The 22,264-nt window shown below is 36.3% G+C and overlaps 1 long non-coding RNA gene and 1 pseudogene across 1 annotated transcript in view; one reads left to right on the top strand and one right to left on the bottom strand.

Annotated features, from left to right (window-relative positions):
* LOC138146003 (uncharacterized) overlaps positions 1-20,160 on the bottom strand; it is a 104,112-nt gene extending 83,952 nt beyond the window's left edge. Inside the window, exon 1 of the long non-coding RNA XR_011164360.1 lies at positions 20,029-20,160. This is a non-coding gene — a long non-coding RNA (uncharacterized lncRNA). The remainder of the gene's footprint in view (positions 1-20,028) is intronic.
* An 844-nt stretch (positions 20,161-21,004) lies between these two features.
* On the top strand, positions 21,005-21,850 carry LOC138145997 (large ribosomal subunit protein uL30-like; annotated as a pseudogene).
* The last annotated feature ends 414 nt before the right edge of the window (positions 21,851-22,264 follow it).

Below are 22,264 nucleotides of genomic sequence, written 5' to 3'. Positions count from 1 at the left end.
TAGCTATGCAAAACATTTCCATAATAGATGTATCGTAAAAGACTGATGATATTTCCCTCCCTCCTAAACCACCTCCCACTTATTCTATTTTCTACTTTGATCCTGTCCCTTTTTAAAAGTGGGTGCTTCCAACTTCCCTCCCCCCCAGCCTGCCCTCCCTTCCATCATCCCCCCTGTTATCCCCTTCTCCCCCTACACTCCTGTAGGGTGAGATACAATATTTACTGTGTATGTCATTCCCTCCCTAAGCCAAATTCTATGAGAATAAGGTTGACCAATTCCCTTTTACCTTCCTGTTCTTCCCCTCCATTGTGACCATTTTCCCTTGCCTCTTCTATATGAGATAGTTTATCCCATTCACTGTCTCCCCACCATCTCTCATTTTTTCCCTATCTAACCTCTTAATTTCACCTTTTAAGTATCCTCCCTTCATATTAAATTGGTCCTGTGCCCTCTATCTATGTATACATATACACGTATGTATTCATTCACCCATATACCCACTTACATAGTCACATATATATGTATATGTACAAACACACATACACACATATATATACACATACATACATACATACATACACACACATATAAATACATTTCTATTCCCTTCAACTATTCTCATTCTAAGAGAGTTTCATAAGTTACAATTATAATTTTTCCATGTAGGGATGTAAATAGTTCCACTTTAATAAGTTCCTTATGATTTCTTTTCCCTGTTTACCTTCTCATGCTTCTCTTGCTTCTTGTATACTATTGTGAAATTTTCTATTCAACTCTGGTTTTTTCATCAGGAATGCTTAAAGTCCTCTATTCCACCGAATGACCATATTTTCCCCTGAAACATGATACTCAGTTTTGCCAGATAGGTGATTCTTGGTTTTAATCCCAGCTCCTTTGACCTCTGGAATATCATATTCCAAGTGCTTCAATCCCTCCGTAGAAGCTGCCAGATGCTGGGTTATCCTGATTTTGTTTCCACAATATTCAAATTGTTTCTCCCGGCTCCTTGTATTATTTTCTGTTTGATCTGGGAATTCCAGAACCTGGCCATAATATTCCTAGTTATTTTCTTTTTGGGATCCTTTTCAGGAGTTATTCAGTGGATTCTTTCAACCTCTTTTTTACCCTCTGCTTCTATTTTCCTTGAGAATTTCTTGAAGGATGATTTCTAGGTTCTTTTTTTTTGGATCATGGCTTTCAGGTAGTTCAACAATTTTTAAATTATTTTTCCTAGATATACTTTCCAAGTACGTGGTTTTCCCAATGAGATATTTCACTTAGCCTTCTATTTTTTTTTTCATTTGTTTGGTTCTGCTTAATAGTATCCTGATTTCTGGGGTTGGTAGGTGGCTCAGTGAATAGAGCACCAGCCTTGGGTCAAGAGGACCTGGTTTCAAGTCTGGCCTCAGAAACTTAACACAAATAATAACTGTGTGACCTTGGGCAAGTCACTTAACAACAATTGCCCTCCAAAAAGCAAAAAAAAAAAATAATATCCTGATTTCTCATAAAGTCACTAGCTTCCATTTGTTCCAATCTAATTCTAAAGAAATGATTCATTTCATTGAGCTTTCATTTCTTTTACCATCTGGCAAATTCGGCTTTTTAAGTTATCCTTCTCCTCATTGCCTTTTTGAGCCTCTTTGGCCATTTGAGTTAGTATATTTTTAAGGTGTTATTTTCTTTCTTCAGGTTGTTGACTCTCATTACATAATTTTCTTGCATCATTCTCATTTCTCTTCACAATTTTTCCTCCACTTCTCTCATCTGATTTTCAAAATCCTTCTTAAAATCCTCTATGGCCTGTAACCACCTTGTATTTTTCTTGGAAGCATTTGGTGCAGGAGTTTTGACTTCATGGTCTTCCTCCTATTCCATGCTTTCATGCTTTTTGTCCCCACAACAGGAGTGCAAAGTTGGCTTGCTCTTTTTACTTTGCTTCCCTCATTTGCTCATGTTGCCACTCAATTACTTGACTTTGGGGCTTTTGCCACAGTAGCACTCTGCTACCAGACATTTAATCTGCATATCAAATGCTGTGTTTTTCTCATCTGCTGAAGGTCTTAGTTGGCTGCCATTTCTGAACCCTGCACACACTCTGGCAAGCTGCTCATGCACCCCAGGACTTCCAGCCTAAACTGCAATCCAGATCCAATCAGGTGAAAGCAAGTTCAACTACCCTCAGACTGGTTGCTTGGTCTCAATCCAATTTGCAGGCCAGGAGCTCTGAATCAGTTAAGAGGCACGTGACTGTGTGGCCCCAACGCCTTAGTGGCTTCTCATTGTGGGGGCAGATGCCGACTGCACTCCCAACTCCTGGATCCCAAAGTCTACACTGCACTGACCTCTCACTGTGTCCTTAACATCTATGGGTAGATAATTATGGAAACCACCACAGCTGCTGGTGATATGAAGTCTCTCCACCTGTTGGTTTTTCAGGCCTGCCCTGGGGCTAAATTCTTGGGCTTGCACAGGTCTGGGTCGTCTCCCAGAGCACTGCACTGCCTGCTTTATGTCGGTCCCCCCCCCCAGGCATTGGAAATTAGCTTCTCTGTGTCATTTCATGAATTCTGTAGCTCCAAATTATCTTCAGAGTTACATTTTACATGGATTGGAAGTCAAAGTCAGAGCCCTGAGGAAGTCCTGTTTCTACTCAGCCATCTTGACTCAATCCCCGATGATGTGAGCTCTGTTGGAACCATTGATTTGGACATGAAGGTAACTATGAAAAGATAACATGACTTTCCCCTTTGCTATCCATGGCCAGGAAGCATTAATTGAATTTAAAGGAGATCAGGGTGTTTAATGCATACCTTACTCACTCTGTTGAAATCTAAAGGACAAAGAGCATGCCCACCCTTGGTATCTTTAATACTCTATGAAGATCAGTGTGCTGCTTGCTTTTTCCATCATTACCAAATACTCTCACTAGGAAGCCAAATCATGTCCTTGTCAAATCACAAATTGCTTGTGTAGTGTCCTTTATACCAAAGGTAAGGTGAGGCATAGAAGATAGTGTGTTGGGATCAGAGTTAGGAGGATGAGTTCAAATTCCATAGATGACACAGTACTTATCAAAGAAAATTATTCATGTGAAATATTTATTACATTGCTAGAGGATTTTTTTTTTGGTTTGGGGTAAAAGGAAATGCATTTAATAAGGACAGATATGAAATTATACAAATAAGTTGGAAGTATATTTTCCTCAAGCATAAGATGGGATAAACATTTTTAGATAGATGGTAGAGTAGATACAGTACTGGGCCGGGAGTCAGAAACAGCTGGGTGGAAATCTGGCCTCAGACACCTAATGACTGTGTGACACTGACTAAGTTATTTAACCTCTCTTTATTTCAGTTTCCTCAAAGATAAAATGTCAATAAAAATAGCATCTACTTCTCAGGGCTCTTAAGAAGAACAAATGAAATAATGTCTACAGAATACTTAGGACAATGTCTGGTATATAGTAGGTCATCCATAAATATTAGCTATTATTAGTTATTATTGATTGCAGATTAAAAGAGATTATGTTTGCACAATCAATATGGATCAGTAATGGGATTCTACAGTCAAAAGAGCCAATTAAGACATAAGCAAAGTTAAGAATTTCTAATGTTTAGGACTAAGTTTGTGATAATCCCACAGTAGTATTTCTTGATCAAGCCACACCTTTAGTAACAGGTCTTGTTCTGGGAGTTTCAAATTATGGACACCAATAGACTGGAGAACAAAGTGAGATTAACCAGAACAATGATTGCTTTTAAGCCCATGTGAGTAGGGATTGATTAAAGTTACTGGGGATGTGGAGCCTGGAGGACAGAAGAATCAAGGGGCAAGAGATTGAAGACAGACAAGATAGCTAACTTTAAGGATTTCGCAGGTCATGTAGCAGAAGAAGATCCAACTTACTTCATTTGGCCCCAGGGAGAAGAACCAAGAGTAATGAGTATATGGTACATTAAAAAGAAATATATTTACAGCTGATATCAGGAGACACTTCCTAAAAATTGGAGCTATCCATAATTGTTATTATGGTAACACAACCTAATAATAACCACTAATAACATAAAACTTTTACATTTATTTTACATACATAATCTAATTTGATTCCATGAGATAGATGGTGTTATTTTTCAGGTTTTTCATATGAGGAAACTGAAGCTGATATAGCTTAAGTGCTTTCTACATGGTTGCAAAGCTAATCATTCACAAAGGCCTTGACCTCAGGTCTTCCCGACTTATAAATACACCAGTAAAGCTGTAATCATTATGCAATATTGCCTCTGGAGGATAGTCATTTGAAGTCAAGGTTTGTTTTATAAGTTGGAAAAATGAATAATTTTTACTTGTATTTTGGTATAATTGGTCACCTACATCACTCCAAATTATAAAATTTTGTGATTCTATGGAGCGACCAATGAGATAATATGATTTAATTCAGCAATTAAATTGAATTATTGGTATCAGGGATTTCTCAAAGTTGGGTATGGGATTGATCTTCCATTATCACTGAAGAAGAGGCTTAAATAACCTGTCCTGTTAAGAAAGAATAATTTTCATTTACTTTTCATAGCCAGGACATTTTTCCTTGCAGCTGCCAGCCCCAGATGTGAGAAAACTTTCTGTTATATTTTCTATTTACTCCACTAAATTCCCCAGCCTTAACTGTAAGCTCCTGGTGCAGCTCAATAAATATTCATTGGCATAAATGGTCATGACTAATATAATTTTTCTTTTCTTTTTTTGGAGGGGTGGAGGGAGATACAGGAGTGTTTCCCTTCTCATTTGAATCCAATCGTTTCCTTCTTTTCCCCAGAGGGAACTGGCAATCTGTTTAAAGCATGTTTCTACTTTGGAGTCAAGAAAACAGAATAATTTAATCATTTGCCAATGATTCTAGTAATGAGGCAAAGGCCTTACAACTTTTTCTGAATTCCATGCACAGGAAAGGAAAGGTCAAATCTGTCTGTTTCCACCAAAAACATTTTCTCTGTTTGCTTACTGATGCTTAAAATTTCACTGTTAGAGCTCCATTCCTTTGGCCTTAACGTTTGGTCTATGTTAAAATGCAAATCTCTCAGGGTAGAATAATATTAAACCAGAATTATTTCTAATTTTTCAAATCCTTTCATTCAAATGAAATAAAGTAGCTGCTCCCCTCTAGGGGCTTATATTTTAGGTTAGAGGAGAGGTAAGTATGAAAAGGCAGCTAGGTGATTGAGCAGATAGATCATTAGTCCTGGAGTCATCAAGACATGAGTACAGACATGTCCTCAGACACTAGTTGTATGACCCCAGGTAAATCACTTAACCTCCATTTTCCTTAACCCCCTGAAAAAGAATGTGGCAAATCACTGTAATGTTATTTACCAAGAAAACACAGATGGTATTGAAATGGTATAGCCCATGAGTTCATAAAATGATGGACACAAATAAACAACAAAAAGGCTAACCAAGCACATTAGTAAATAGATAGCATGTACAAAATAATACAATATAACTTTCAAGAGGGAAAGAAAATTCAAAACTGGTAGGTTCATGAGTGGTTCTATATAAGAGATGTCACTGGAACTGTGCTTAAAAGGAGAGTAGTTTTAATGAGAAGGTTGGGGTACTAGAGAAGAGAATAAGAGAATGCTGGTGGCTAAAGTCAAGATCACTATCAGAAGCGCAATGGTGATAAATATACTTTCAAAAGGGCCAGACTTCCATGACCATAAATTCCGTCCAAAAGTAATAATGTTTTGCATCAGGACATCCTATTATGCTGAAGTTTTTAATGTTTTCATGTATGTGCACACATGTGGAGGGGGGGAGGGGGTATATTTTGGACTTCTTAAGCAGTCTAATGAAGCCTAATGTAACCTTTCCTGAATAATATTTTTAAATGAAAAAAAAATACAAAGGCAATCAATTACATTTAAATTTAGTATGTGTTCATGTATATATGTATACACAAAAATATATACTTATACATGCATGTATATATACACACATATACACATATGTGTGTATATATATGCATGTTTAAATATCTATAGGCCTGTGGAGATAACATTTATATTTTAGTCAAGGATCCTAGTTTAAGAACCACTATTTCAAATGATATTTTGAAGTTTTGTGGTGCTTACAGCCATTCCATGACTAACTTTGGCTTTGGAACACTAATCTATGGTGATCAGTAATAACTTACCAACATCTTGATATTTTTTTGGACTAATCTAACCATATTCTATTCTATAATATTAGAGTTCCAAGGGAATTAAAATATTATATAATCCAATTACACTATTAGTTCTGTTCTGGTCGTGAGCTATACTGGTTGGTGGGTGAGTGAGTACAAATTCATCTAACCTGATATATCCAGTTATCCCCCAAATTATGCTTGATATCCCTTCCAGTCATATATCATGAAAGGTGGTCTTAGAGAGATATTTTCTATGTATAGTCTACAAAATACCTCTGAACACTCTCTCTGTCTCTCTTTCTGTCTCTCGGTTTCTCTCTCTCTCTCTCTCTCTCTCTCTCACACACACACACACACACACACACACACACACACACACACAGATACCTCCTGCACTATGTGCATGCAATCAATGACAAAAGGACCATTTATTTTGTACCAGTTATGTATTAGGCACTGTTCCTTATAGCCACATGCAATAAAAAGAAAAAAAAATGCAGCAGTCCTTTCTACCAAAGAGTTTACATTCTATTGAGAAAAGAACAAATCTTATTTTGATATATGTAAAAATTGAATACATAAAAAAAATAAACAAAACTTTTTTTTAGAGTAGAAGAAGACTAATATTTGGAATAGTCTAGTACTGTGTTTCAAAGGAAGGTAAACGAAAAATTTAAGAGGTGAAGGCCAAAAGGAAGAATATTCCAGGCAAGATGGACATCCAGTAAAGAGTAAGGAAATAATACATGAAGTGACAGAGATTAGGATCAGGAAGGCTACCATTTTGTTTAGATAATATATTCAAGGTGGGGTCCAGAGTAGCATGGAAAAGCAGGTTGTGGAAAGTTCTAAAAGCCAAAGAGAAGGCTTTGTATTTCTCCTAAGAGGAAAAGAGAATTATTATTGTTTACATAGCAGTAGCCATTATGGTATCTGTACTTTGGTCTCTGTGTGAAAAGTGGATTGAAAAAGGTAGAGGAAAAAAAGCAAGGGGACCAATTACAAGGCTATTAGAATATTTCATGAAAAAGGTGATGAGGGCTTGGACTACAGAGAGGGCATGGTCATATTCTTTCCAGGTTTTGCTCAAGGAATATTAAACAAATCATTACTATTGTTGCTTCAGTAAATGAAACTCACTTCTAATGACTCAACTCACCATCCTTGTAACTACTTATACCACATCATTCCCTGGATATCACTCCACCATATGTGCTCTTTTGCTCAATAGAATATAAGCTCAGTTAATACATGACATTTATACTTTTTGTATTCATGTCCCAAGTACCTGGTATTATGCTTGGAACTTAGCAGGCACTCAGGTAATTTTCTATTCATTAATTTGTGCATACATCCTCTCATTCATTCATTTTTTTTCAGCATAAATGCCACCTATCACAGTTTCAACAAATGGTCATCCAATTTACCTTTTAAAGACTTTTAATGAAAAGGGAGTTCACCATCTTTGGATGAATCCCACTGCATTTATAGGCCATTCCAATTTATTGGGATCCACAAAAATGCCTCTCCTCTCTCTCCCTATCTTTATATCTCTTTTTTTTAAATTTCCTTCTTTTCTATGCCCTCTCCTCTCCTGTTTCTTCCCCTCTCCTGTTCTTTCTCCCTCTTTTCTACTCTTGCATCATTCTCTCATTTGCTTCCTCTCACTATCTCCCTCTTCCTCTCTTTCAATTCCTTCCACTTGAGGGAATGATCTGTACAGGAATCATTCTATCTGTTTCCAACACTTCCATTCAACATTTAGGTTTTCTCTTCAAAGATGCCAAAATGTTTATAGTAAATTCTCTGTATTCCATTGGTTAAGAAAATATGCCTTCCCTATGTATTCCTTTCTATTGGTAGCTATACAAGTAATTTTCACATGTTTGAATTTTTCAGTTAATTGATTTCAGAACACTCAGTCCATTTCTGTCTAGGTTTCTTCTTTTTCTATATTTCCATGGAATTCCCAATTTTGTACCAATAAATAGGACCTTTTTTTTCTCTAATTGAAATTTCAGGTGGTGATTTGAATGAAAATAACTTTTTAAAAATTGTTATTTGGTCATTTATTTTCCCTATTTCCATGTAAAAAAAATTAACACGTATTTTCAAAACTTTGAGTTCCAAATTCTCTTCCTTCCTCCCATTCCTCTCCCCCCCACATTGAGAAAACAAGCAATTTAATATAGGGTATACATATGTAGTCACAGAAAACACTTCTGTTATGGTCATGTTTGTAAGATTAACTGTATTTCCCTCCATCCTATCCTGTCCCTCATTTGTTCTACTCCCTCCTTTCTCCATGTTCCTCTTCAAAATAAATATGTATATGTGCATGAGCATATTTGTATATTCCTAAACATATGCTTATATATATATGTATGTGTTTGTGTGTATATATGTGTATGTGCATACATATCCAATTATCTACATCTTTGTACATGTATGTGTATATATGTGTTTATTCCTTTTAAGTACCCTAATAATGAGAAAGTTTGTATGAGTTACAATGTAGGAATATAAACAGTTTAACTTTAATAACTCACTAATGATTTCTTTCCTGTTTTTATTTTTTATTCTTTTGTTTTTCTTTTAATTCTTCTCTAGAGTCTCATATTTAAAGTCCAGTTTTCTATTTATCTCTGGTCTTTTCTCAAACATGCATGGTGGGGTGGCCAAGTATCACAGCGAGTAAGAACTCCGCTACAGTGTCGGGATGACCTGGGGATCAAATCTGGGCTCAGATACTTAGCACCACACCCAGAAATAACTGGCCTTGTAACCTTGAGCTAGTTACTTAACCCCAATTGCTTTATTAAAACACACACACACACACACACACATGAATGGAATTCCTTTATCTGATTGAATGTCAATTTTTGGCCCTCATGTGTTATACTAAGTTTTTCTGGGTAGGTGATTTGTCGTTTTAATTCCAGCCCCTTTGACCTCTGTCATGTCATATCCCAAGACCACTGATCCTTTAAAATAGAAGCTGCTAGATCTTGAATTATCCTGATTATGGGTCCACAATAGTTGAATTGTCTTTTTCTGACTGCTTGCTATATTTTCTCCTTGATGTGAGAAATCTGGGAATTGGATTTAATATTCCTGGAAGTTCTAATTATGGGATCTCTCTCAGGAGGTAATTAATTGATTCTTTCAATTTCTATTTTACTGTTTCTAAAATATAAGGGCAGTTTTCCTTGAAAATTTCTTGAAAGACTATGTCTAGGCTCTTTTGATTTGATCGTGGATTTTAAATTTTAAACTATGTTTCCTGGATCTGTTTTCTAGGTCACTTGCTTTTCCAATGAGTTATTTCTCATTCTTCTACTTTTTTTCTTTTGATTTGTTTTATAATTTCCTTATTTTACAGTGTCATTAGCTTGATTTTTCTCCATTTTAATTTTTAAGGTATTATTTTCCTTTATGAACTTTTGGACTTCTTTTCCATTTGACCTATTTTGCCTTTTAAGGAATTTTCCTCATTGGCCCTTCTGGACCTCTTTTCTGATTTGTTCTAGTCTACTTCTTAAGGTGTTATTTTCTTCAGTATTGATTTTGTTTAGTTTTCTTTTTTGTTTGTTTGCTTTTTGGATCTTCTTTACCAATTTAATAACTCATTTTTCATGATTTTCATTCACCACTCTCATTTTTCTTCCCATTTTTCTAATCTTTCCATTTTTGAAGATCTTACTTGATCTTCAAAGTTCTTTTTGAAGTCTTCCATGGCCTGAGAACAACTCCTATTTTTCTTTAGAGGCTTTGGATATAGCAGTATCAACTTTGTTGTCTTCTACCAAGTGTATATTGTGATCTTCCTTGTCACCAAAGCACTTTGGTCCCCATTGTTTGCTCATTTTCCTATCTTATTACATGACTTTTTAACTTTTTTTTTTGCTTTTTGGAGAGGGGAATGCAGGGAAATTGGGGTCAAGTGACTTACCCAAGGTCACATGACTAGTTAAGTGTTAAGATTGTGAGGCCAGATTTTAACTCAGGTCCTCTTGACTCCAGGGCTGGTGCTCTATGCACTGAACCACCTAGATGCCCTAACTTTTTAATTTTTGGTTAAGTTAGAATTCTGCTTCCAGTGTGGAAGGAGACCTGTCTCAAGTTTTGTGAGCTGTTTTCAGGGGTTTTGTGCAGCTTATTTCAGTTCTTATAAGGGGTTATGATAAAGTGAGATATGTTTACTGTTCTCTTGGCCTATGCTCTGGTCTGTGATCAACCCAAAACTCTCTTTTCTGCCTTAGAACTGTGAGGAGGGTCCCCTCGTCACTGCTGACACAAGCTCTAGTGTGTTAGTGCTCCTTCTCATCCCAGAAATCCCATCCAGCCCTGTGACTAAGATCTGGCAATGGGCCAAGCAACAGAGTCCTGCGTCAGTGCTGGTAAAGAGACCCCTGTAATCTCCTTCTGGCCATTTGTTTTATGCCCTTACCATTGGTGGGCTGAGAGTACAGGAATCAGCTCCTGCAAAATCTGGTTCGATCACTCCCAAGGCCTGCTCCTGATTTTCTAGGGCTGAGGCTGTGTGACAGACTTTCCTACTGCCCTTCTAAGTTGTCTTTGGGACTCATGAGCTGAGAAGTCTGGAAACTTCCACTACTTCCAGCAATTCAGTCCCCTGGGGCCTGCTCTGGGTTTTCTGGCTTCTGGGCTGTATGAGTTGGCTTTTTCAAGTTACACTCCTTCCTTTGTAAATAAACCTTTCCTGTCAACCTTCCTAGTGGTCTTGTGCTGGAAATTTGTTTCACTCTGTCTTTTGTGGGTTCTGCTGTTCTAGAATTTGTTTAGAATCATTTTACAGGTATTTGGAGGGGTTTAGGGGAGAACCTAGGTAAGTACCTGCCTTTACTCCTCCATCTTGTCTCTTCCCCTCAATAAGGCTTTTCCAAAGACTTATACCACCACTATAATTCATTCCAAGGGAAATGCTAAAATTCATCTCGGTATACTGTCTTTGTAAGTAATTGGGCTTCAAATATGTTAATAAAGCCTTTTTTATTACATTTCTCACTGCTCCCCAGCCCACAATATGATCTATACCCAGAGTTTTATTTAGGAATTCCTATGCGTGAATCCAAGGCCAAATTCAGTTGAAATGAGGGCTACAAAAAAAAAATAAGATCATAGAATTATGTGTTGAAGAGTTATCAGATATTTACAGAATTATAAGAAGAAATTTGGCCCAGAAATTTTACATGATTTTCCTGATATCACATACAGTGGTGGGGTCAGGGCTGTTGCAGAAGTGCAGTCAGTGATCAGGAGAAATGGGGAACCCATTTCAGCTGTTGTGCCATGAGAGAGAGCAATGCAATTACTCTCTTTTTTTTACATAGTACCCTATATCAGCCCTTAATTGGGTCCAGAGCTTTTTAAGAGAGCCCTGAGATAGCTCAGATCACGGTAATCCATCTCTTTGTTTTGTGCTTTAGAAATTTTCGTAGTGTTCCAGAGGCCATTGTGGGACTAAACACTTTATTCTCTGACATATCATACCTACTGACCAGATTTTTCTGAACCAGAAGTTTACTTGTTCCTTTATGTTTAAAAAAGCCTCCTAAGGCATCATAGGAAACAACATTGCCACCTTCCAATATGGTGGATCCTGAGGGAGGACCTTGAGTAATTCAATCACTTACCTCCTTCCATAGACTTCCCACCAACCACTAATATTCTTCCTATAACCATTATTCAATGGTTAGCATATTCCACCACATCAAACTCTTATTAATCAAATGATTCTGGACCACCAAATACTGAAATACAAACTCCATTCCATATCCCCCATGTTCACTTTCAATTTCATTCAGTCCTACAACCTATATATTCCATTATGGAAAGAGTCATTAATTTCACTGTGATATCTTGGAATAGCATTTTTCCCATGATGAAAAAAACAAAAACAAACTTATTTTTATTTTACGACCTTTTTTTCTTACTTTCTTCAGTATTATAATACTTACCTAGACCTTGTTCCTTCCCAATGACATGGCATTCACGTTTACATTTTACTGTTTGTATTTTTATTCACATCTTTCCTCAAACTCACTGTCTAGGAAGGGGAATTGGGAATACTCCTACCTCTCTATTGCCATTTCTATAACCTCTTTCTACTATGATCACTCAGTAACTTATCCTCCTTTGAACATCATGCCATTTAAATTTATCATCCAGTTGACATTCTGGTGACTGTTATATATCAAACTCCCTGAATGTTCTCCTTCATTCCTCAATGAATTCAGTGCCTGGCTCACAATATATTTTTCTCTATCCTAACTCCTCACCTCATAATGGGGAAATTTAGCATAAATACTGGTATACTCTCTAATTCTTAAACTTCCCTGTTCCTTAAAATATTCAATTTCCATATCCTACTCCCCCACCCCACAACAGCTATCATGAAGATTACCATATCTTTCAGAATGCCATACCTTTAAGTAAATATATGCCTTCCCTATATATTCCTTTCTTTGGGGAGCATATAAGAGTAATTTTGATACTTTTAAATTTTTCTGCTAGTTGATATAAAATCAGTCCTTTTCACCAACTCTCTCAGAGCTTCTTTTTCCTCCTTCCTTGGATGGAACTGTCAATTCTGTAACAGAAATAGAGCCCCCCCCCCTTTTTTGTGGAGGACCTACATGAAAAGGACTTTCCATACTTTTATGCCACCATTATTACTCACTTCTGGTGAAATTCTAAAATTCACTTTAATACAGTTTTTTTTAAAGAAGTAATGTGTTACATGACATATATGTTCCAGCTTCATGTTTATTAACTTTTTTCATTTGCTTTTATTTCTATTTTTGAACTTAACTTACCAAAAAAGACAGCATTTCCATACCCAAAGCTGAACACAGAAAGTGGATTGTATATCGGACAATATTTTTTGTTTCATGATTCTTTTTTAAAGTGTAGAACAATCCATACATTATTTTCAAAACTCCCCTTTATAAATGTGTGTATGAATTTTGAATTACCTTAATTAATTATTAAATTTCATTATTCCACATTTCCCTCTGACTTACATTCTCCAATGAAGTTTTTCATCCTAAACCCAATCACCATTTTCACCAGTGCCTATTTCTTTCTTAGGATATCACTCTTGCACTAATTGGACTTTTTCCTTTTCATACTCTACAAATTGGTTAGTCAGCTCTCCCTAGTGTCATCTGCACTGAAATCCTTCCCTACCTTTTCACAGTTTACCAAGGCCTAGCCTTAGAGTATTCCTTCCATTTCCTATACTCCTATTTACATGGCATGGAATGGAGCTAGAGAAAGTCACAAAACCACATTGAGCAGTCGCACTGTAACAATGTTATGTAATCACTTCCACAAGCTAATCCTTTCACACTTCTTTAATATATATTTATTCCCTCTTCTTGTACAAATGTGACAAATATGGAAATATTTTACATGATTGCACATGTGTAACCTTTATCTGATGACCTTCCATGGCAAATACTTCTGCATGCATTCATGATCACATTCCATCCCATCCTATTTCTTTCCAGCATATTGCTCCTTCCATCATATTCTCTCTATCATATCAAAAATGTTTGAGATTATTTCACTTGACTCTAAAGCCAATGAAATATTGCTCCTAACCTCATCATTCAATTGAATCTGTTCAATTCAAAAGTACTAACAATCATTTAATTTCTCAGTCCTCTTCTTTCTTGACCTCTCATCACCTTTTGACACTGTTAAAAACAACACTATTTATAAACATTTATATTTTACTTACTTTGGGCAAGACAATATGGTAAATCCTTTATAATTCATATGTCATTTGATCCTCACAACAACTTTGGGAGGTAGATACCATTATTTACCTCATTTTATAGATGACAAAACTGAGTGACTGACAGATTAAGTGTCTTGCTCAAGGTCATATAGTAAGGCTACATTTGAACTCAGGCTTTCCTGACTCTTGGACCAGTACTTTATTACATTATCTGCCTGACAGTTTCCTCCTAGATGATATCTCCTCCAAATTTTCTTAACTCTGCTTTCTCTTAGTTCCCTTACTACTCTCTGAATTCTGTTCCTCCATTTCCTTTGCTGAATCTTCTTCTAATATTTTCCCAGTAGCCATAGATATCTGTAAAAGATCTGTGCTTAACTCTATTCTTTCTCTATACTCTTGCTTAGTAACTTCCACAATATTCAGTGTTTAGATTACCCTTTGTATGTGGTTGCTTCTCAGGTTTAAATATCAGCCCTAACCTCGCTCTTAAAATTTACTCTCATATCACTCTCTCTCATCTGGAAATCTTGAACTGAATTTCATATAACCCATTACCAAGCATTTACTGAGTGATTTCTATGTTTCAGGTATTTCCTTAAGGAACAGGGACCCCAAAAAAAAAGTCAAAATCCATCCCAGGCGGTGGCCAGGTGGCGCAGTAAGAGCACCAGCCCCAGACTTGGGAGACTTGGGTTGGGTTCTGGGCTCAGATAGTTAACACCCACACAAAATAACTGGAAGTGTAACCTTGAGCAAGTTACTTAACTCCAAATTCTTAGGGGCAGCCAGGTGGCACAGTGAGTAAGAGCACCAGCCCCAGTGTCGGGAGACCTGGAATTGGTTCCAGCTTCTGATACTTGGCACACACACCAAAAATAATAACTGGCAGTATAACCTTGAGCAAGTTACTTAACTCCAATTGCTTTAAAAAAAAACAACCCCAGGCTTCAATAATCTTAAATTCTAATAAAGGAAAGAGCATGTAAATAACTAGACACATTGAAGATATATACAAAGTAGATGTGAAGCAACCTGAGAGGAGAAAGAATTAGAAACTGTGGAGCCTCCAAAAAGTTTAATTTCAGCTGAATTTGAAGAAAGATACAGAAACATATAAGTAAAGGTGAAAGAGTAGAGGATTAGAGTTTACAAGGGGCAGAAGGATATCATACAGTGAGTGCAAGAGTTTGGAGAATAATATGTTTGGAAAGATTTATTTTCTTAATTTTACAGAATCAACATCAAAATTAAGTGATCTTTAAGAGAAACTCTATGCCCTTGTTCTGTCCATTGATAATCCATTTACTTGGAGAACCTATCTTAATTTTGTAGAATTCAAAAACAAAACAAACAAAATCAGGTGATAAAGATATATCGTTCCACATATGGAACCATAAGGATAAATCAGGGATTTTTACAATTGGTCTAAAACAAATGTTGGATCATGAAAAAGTATCACCAAGAATCATATGTATATTGATATGGACATCAATAGCTTAAAGAAAACAAACAAAATAACCTCCAGGGTAACCTATTTATCCTGTAAATAAATAATGTTGAAAATTTCTTGCATTTTTCTCTCCTGTGCCCAAATTTACACTAGAACTAAGCCAGAGATCTCTGTTTTTGTGACTTGTTAACTCTACTATTACTAATAGTAGGATCCAGCAAAAGTTCCTTTTGATAAAAGTAACACTGATGTATTGAATTTGAGACTCAGTATTTGATATTTTAAGATTATTGCTCTATGAGGTTGATCAATGGAAAAGATGGGGTATACAATATACATGAGCAAATGGGTACCTTAACCTAGGGTTTGATAAAAGCAAAATTCCAGCTATTGGAACAAGATGTCACTTTTTGACAAAAAAAAACTGCTATGAAAACTGGAAAGCAGTCTGACACAATAGATAGGTAGATAGATAGATAGATAGATAGATAGATAGATAGATAGATAGATAGATAGATAGATAAAGAAGACAAGCATCTAACATGATATATTACAATAAATTCAAAATGGGTAATATTTAAACCAGAGGTTCTCAAAATTATTTGGCCTACCATCGCTTTTTAAAATATTACGCAGCACTGCCCTGGAAATCTACTTCCTTTAATCATTTGACTTTTTTTTAAATTTGCATCATTTCCAAAAAATATATTTTTGAATGGCACATATTGAATTTAATAATTTATTGTTAATTTCTGAGAGGCTTCTTTTCTTTTTTCCCTACATTGAAATTTTCATGATGCAATATTGGGTCATGTAACCATGCAGTATCATATTGTAAATAAGAAACTACATACAGATTTTCCTGCTGATGCATGCTGTCCTTCTCAACAATGCACAACATGCTCACCTGTAAACACTTGCTTGTTAAGATCTATTTGGTGGACTTGACCACTGATTGCTTCTAATTTGCATTGTGTTTCTTCATTTGGAAAATGATATAATCACTGTAACTTGAGCTCTGTTACACAACAGATGAAATGTACAAATGGTTTTTCAAAGTTTTCTCATCTTCTCTTCTTTCCTTATGCTTCCACTGTCCCTTGTCTTTATTCAAAACCACACAATTATACCCTTGGCTACTACAGGCCTCTTGGATCATTCCATCACTGGAGGTGGTATCACTCACTTTGGGAATCTATTTAAATGTATTTTCTTTTTTCCTAGACTTAAAGGGAGATAGCATAAGCAGAATAGTGGAGCATTGAAAAATACTTTAGATCCATGAATGGGGAAGAATTCAGGAATAGGCATGCTTCACAGAAGGCAAATGTTTCATTTTAATTACATAAAATCTTTAAGTTATTGCATGATTTTCAATGCCAAAAGGGTGGAGTGAGGAAGGAACCCTATGAAGCCCTCCAAAATTCTGTTGCAAACAATTAGAAAATTACATCAGAATTGATCCTGGATCAGGGAAAAAGCTTACTAGCATGGCAAGAAAGGTCTGTCTTAATGTGGTCTGAGTAGAGTTACATCCAAAAGCAGCTGTAGCAGCCAACCTCACAGGAGGGATCCTGCAGCAAGGCTGCAAGTCTGGTATAAACCACCAGTAAAGATCCACCATTCTGCAAAGTAGCAGCCCCCTAAGCATGAAAGCAGTCTATGAAGCACAGCAAGCCCCCACCCCAGCAAATTCACTCTCAGCAGAAGCCACCAGTCTGGTCATAAGCTCATTGCTGACCAGTAGTGAAGCCTAATCCTGGGGCTGACAAACAGTGAGAACCCACCACTGGAGCCTAAAAGTAGAGAGACACTGTTTCCATAGCAACCCAGCAGCAAAGCTCCACATCAGGAGATCAGAGTCTTTTACTACTCCAGGGCAAGCCATCAGAAAAATTCTGTTAATATAGGAGCCCAACACCCAGGGCCCACTCCTGGAGTAGGCGAGGAGGGGACCCATCACCCACAGGAGGCCAAGACAGAAGGCCCCTACCCCAACCCAGTACAAGCCAAAAGGATTGCCTACCTCCAGAGGGGAAAAAAAAGAAGCTAAGCCCTGACACGCAATAGCCCTGAGTGCCAGAACAAAAAGTTGGAGACAATGGAGGACTAGAGCTGAAGTCTCACATAAAAACACTGAGTTGCAAAAACAGTGACAAAAAAAATGAACCAAAAAGCAACAGCAAACAAAACAAAAACGAGATTGACTACAGTTACTATGGTGAAAAAGAGAATCAAGGCATAAATTGAAAAGAGGACAATAGTGTCAACATGGCTATGTGTAAGGCCTCAAAAGAAATGTAATTAGGTCTCGTCCAAAAAAAGATTTCCTAGAAAATTTTTAAAGTAATATAAAAAGCAAATAAGAGAAATAGAAGAACAACTGGGAAAAGAAATGCAAGTAAGGCAAGAGAATCATTAAAAAGAGTCAATAGCATGGAAAAAGTTATACAAAAATTTATGAAGGAAAATAACTCCCTAAAGAAAAAGATAGAATTAACAAATGCATCCTTTTAAGATTATAATACAAAAATATATTTACTGTTAGACAAGGGAAAGAGGAAAGAAAAAAAATATTGAAAAATAAATTATCTGATCCTAAAAAAAGCAGTCAATGAAAAAATTATAGAAAAAAATTATAATGTAATTAAAGAAAGTGACAAGAATGAGACATCATTCCAACATTTATAGGATGCAGCCAAAGTGGTAAATAGCTTTTTTTTATTATCTTTAAATGTTTGCATCAACAAAATAGAGAAAAGGAGATTAGTGAATTTCACATAAAATTAAAAAAAAAACCTAGACAATGAACAGATTAAATATCCCCGCTTAAATACCAAATTGAAGATCCTGAAAGTAACAGAAGAGATTAATAAAGCTGGAAGTATGGAAACCATTAAGTAATAAATAAAACTAGAAGCTGCTATTATGAAAAACTGATAAAATAGATAAATTATTACTTAATTTAATTAGTAAAAGAAAAGAAGAAAACTATATTGCTGGTATCAAAAATGGAAAGGGTGAATTTACAACCAGTGAAGAGAAATTAAAGAAAATTTTAGGATCTTTATTCTTAATTATATGCCAATAAATTTGATAACCTAAATGAAATGGATGAATATCTACAAAAATATAAATTAAACAGATTAACCAAAGAAAAAATAAAATAGCTAAATGACCCAGTCTTAGACAAAGAAATTGAACAAGCCATCAATGAACTTACTAAGGGAAAAAAAATAAAAACTTCATTACCAGTACACAAGTGAATTCTACTAAACATTTAAAGAACAATCCAAATACTATATACAGTATTTAGAAAAATAGTCACTGGTGCAGTGAATAGAACACAGGCCTTGGAATCAGGAGGACCTGAGTTCAAATCCACCCTCAGACACTTGACACACTTACTAGACATGTGACTTTGGGCCAGTCATTTAACCCCTATTGCCCTCCACAAAGCAAAAAAAAAATAGTCAAAGAAAGAGTCCTATAAAATTCCCTTTATGAGACAAAACATAGTGCTGATACCCAAACCAAGAGGAGTCATAAGAAACAAAGAAAAAACTAGACTAACTTTTCTAATGAATAGGTATGCAAAATAAAATAAAATAAATACTAGCACAGAGATTAAAATAATATATCACAGGGATCATACACTATGATCAAGTGGGATTTATCTCAGATTTGCAGGACTGGTTCAATATTAGGCAAACTATCAGCATAATTGAACCTATGAATACAAAACACATAGAAATGATTAGATTATCACAATAGATGCAGAAAAAATTTAACAAAATACAACACAACCCCTATTAAAAATAAAAGAGCACAAGAGTAAATGGTGTTTATGTTAAAATGATAAGTAATATTTTTTTCTAAAACCATAAACAATCATAATCTATAATGGAGACAACCTAGAAATCTTCCCAATAAAATCAGGGGTGAAGCAAGTATATCCATTATCACCTCTGTTATTTAATATTAAACTGGCTATGATAACTATAGAAATAAGAGAATAAAAATCAATTAAAGGATTTAGAAAAACAATGAAGAAAAAAACTATCACTCTTTGCAGATGATATAATGTTAAACCTAGAAAAAGCTCGAGAATCAACTAAAAAACTAATTGACATTATTAACAACTTTAGGAAAGTTGCAGGATACCAAAATAAACCCACAAAAATTATCAACATTTCTATATATTACTAACAAAATCCAGTAGTAAAATTATGAATAAATAAAATAGGAGAAATTTCAGTTAAAATATGTGGAGACAATATAAAATACTTGGGACTCCACATGATAGGCCAAATCCAAAAACTATATAAAAACAACTACAAAATATTTTAACACCATTAAAGTCAGACCTAAATAATTGCAAAATATTAATTTCTCATGAGTAGACAAAGTCAGTATTAAAATTTAAAATTCCTCCGAAACTAATATATTTATTCAGCAATATACCAAAGAAACTATCCAAAACATTTTATACAGTTAGAAAAAATAATAAAATTATATGGAAGAAGAAAAGCTCAAAAATGTCAAGAGAATCAATTTTTTAATGCCAAAGAAAGGGGGGGGTGGAGCCAAGATGACTGAGTGAAAGCAGGAACTCACCTGAACTCCTTCATAAATTCCATCTGCAACCTCTACCAAATGAATCTGAATGGATTTTAGAGTAACAGAATCAATTGGGAGATGCAACGTGGCAGATTCCCAATCCAGGACAGTGTGCACGTAGTACTAAGCAGGGGGAGTGCAGAGCAAGGAGTGCATGGGGGTTGTTCAGCACAGACCCAAGATAAGACCACAGCAGATGCAGAGAGAGCCCTGCAAGTGGATTCACCCACCACAGGGGCTAATCTCAGACCTCTCACCAATGGAAAGAGGGTCTTTTGGAGCTAGATAAGAGGGAAACACAGGGTTCACATCAGCAACAGTAGCTTCTCCTGATGCTACCAACACACTGCTTGGATGTTTTAAAAATCACCTACCTGAACTTCTGTAGCTAACATGGTGGAGTAAACCCTAGCAGCTCTAGTCCCCCACTCTGACCCTGAAAACCACAGATTACTGCCCACTGTAAAATCCTGAAATAGTGGAACCAGTAGCAGGCTTGGGAGTCCTAGAAGAAAGGTGTGACTGAGGCTGTCCACAAGTTAAGGGTGTGAGACATCCCAACAAGCCCCATCTCAGCTGACCAGCCAGAAATACTGAAGACCATGGGGGTGCATTCAGAAAGCACTAACACCAGAAGCCCAGGGGTGCCATAGAACCAACAGGGGGTATTTGAAGACACTAGCATGGTCACCAGGTAGCTGTAGAGTCTGTCTGAGCTCTTGCCCTGGGGCACAGATGTGGAAAAATATAGTGATTGGTCAGACCACCCTTATCCCACACCTTATTCTCTGAGTCTCATGATAACCCAGGGGAAACTCTAAAAGTCCTGGCATTGGCCTCAGTCTAGACATCCTGAGGCTGCGGCACACAAAGTCAATCACCACACCCCTGGCTCACAGCTTGAGAAGCGTGTATTGGTGCCCTCTGTATGCTAGTAGCAGAAATCCTCTTTAAAAGCCAGGGAATAGCTCTTTTTCTGGCCGGAATCATGGCGGGCATAGAAGAAAAGAAGAAGCCACCATCTGTTCCAGAATCCCTTCTGAAAAAAAAAAAAAGGCTTTTGCAATACTGAAGGCCAAACGTTTGAAGAAGAAGATGGCTATAAAAAAGCTCTGTAAAATATGGAGAAAAGTTATCTATGAAAAAGCTAAAGTGTACCATAAGGAGCACAGACAGATGTACACAAGTGAAATCTGGCTGGCTAGAATGGCACGCAAAGCTGGCAGCTACTACGTACCTGCTGAACCTAAGTTAGCTTTTGTGATCAGAATCAGGGTTATGAATGCTGTTAGCCCAAAGGTCCAAAAAGTATTGCAGCTTCTTCGCCTTCGCCAAATCTTCAATGCCACTTTTGTTAAGCTTAACAAGGCCTCGATTAACATGCTGAGGATTGTGGAACCATACATTGCATGGAGTTATCCAAAACTGAAGTCTGTGAATGACTTGATTTACAAACGTGGTTATGGCAAGATCAAGAAACAGAGAATTACCCTGACAGATAATGCCCTTATTGCAAATTCTCTAGGTAAATATGGAATTATCTGCATGGAGGACTTGATCCATGAGATCTATACTGTTGGCAAGCACTTCAAAGCTGCCGACAACTTCCTGTGACCCTTCAAATTATCTTCTCCATGAGGTGGAATGAAGAAAAAGACTACACATTTTGTGGAAGGTGGAGATGCTGGTAACAGGGAACACTAGATCAACAGGCTTATTAGAAGAATGAACTAAAGGTCTCTACACCATGTTTATTTTTCTAATAGTCTGTTAATAAAAACGCCTGTGACAGAAAAAAAAAAAAAACAACAACAGAGAATAGGTAATCACAATGGGCCAGAAGCAAGTTGGAAAAGAAAAACCAAAAACTATCAAATTCTATTATCATGAGTGAGAAAAACCGAAAGGGGACACTATTGACTCTATACCCACACCTGAGATGATAGAAGGAAATATTAACTTGTCTCAAGCCCAGAAAGTGAACTTGGAAGAACTCAAGAAGGATTTTTAAAGCAAAATTAGAGAGGTAGAAGATAAATTTACCAATTCCTTTAAAATTACAATTGCCAAAATGGAAAACAATCTCACAGAAGAAAACAAATGCTTAAAAAGTAAAATTAATAAATTGGGAAGAGATGTTCAAAATCCAACTGGAGAAAAACTCCCCCCAAATTAAATCTGAACATATGGAAAAGGAGCTTCATACAAGGAACCTAATTCACTAAAAATTAGA

This window comes from Petaurus breviceps, unplaced genomic scaffold (genome assembly GCF_028583685.1).
Source record: "Petaurus breviceps papuanus isolate PSGF00001 unplaced genomic scaffold, PetGlider_PUasm1.0 139, whole genome shotgun sequence".
Lineage (NCBI taxonomy): Eukaryota > Metazoa > Chordata > Mammalia > Diprotodontia > Petauridae > Petaurus > Petaurus breviceps.
Note: the sequence above shows the minus strand (reverse complement) of the source record. Positions and strands in the feature narration are given on the sequence as shown.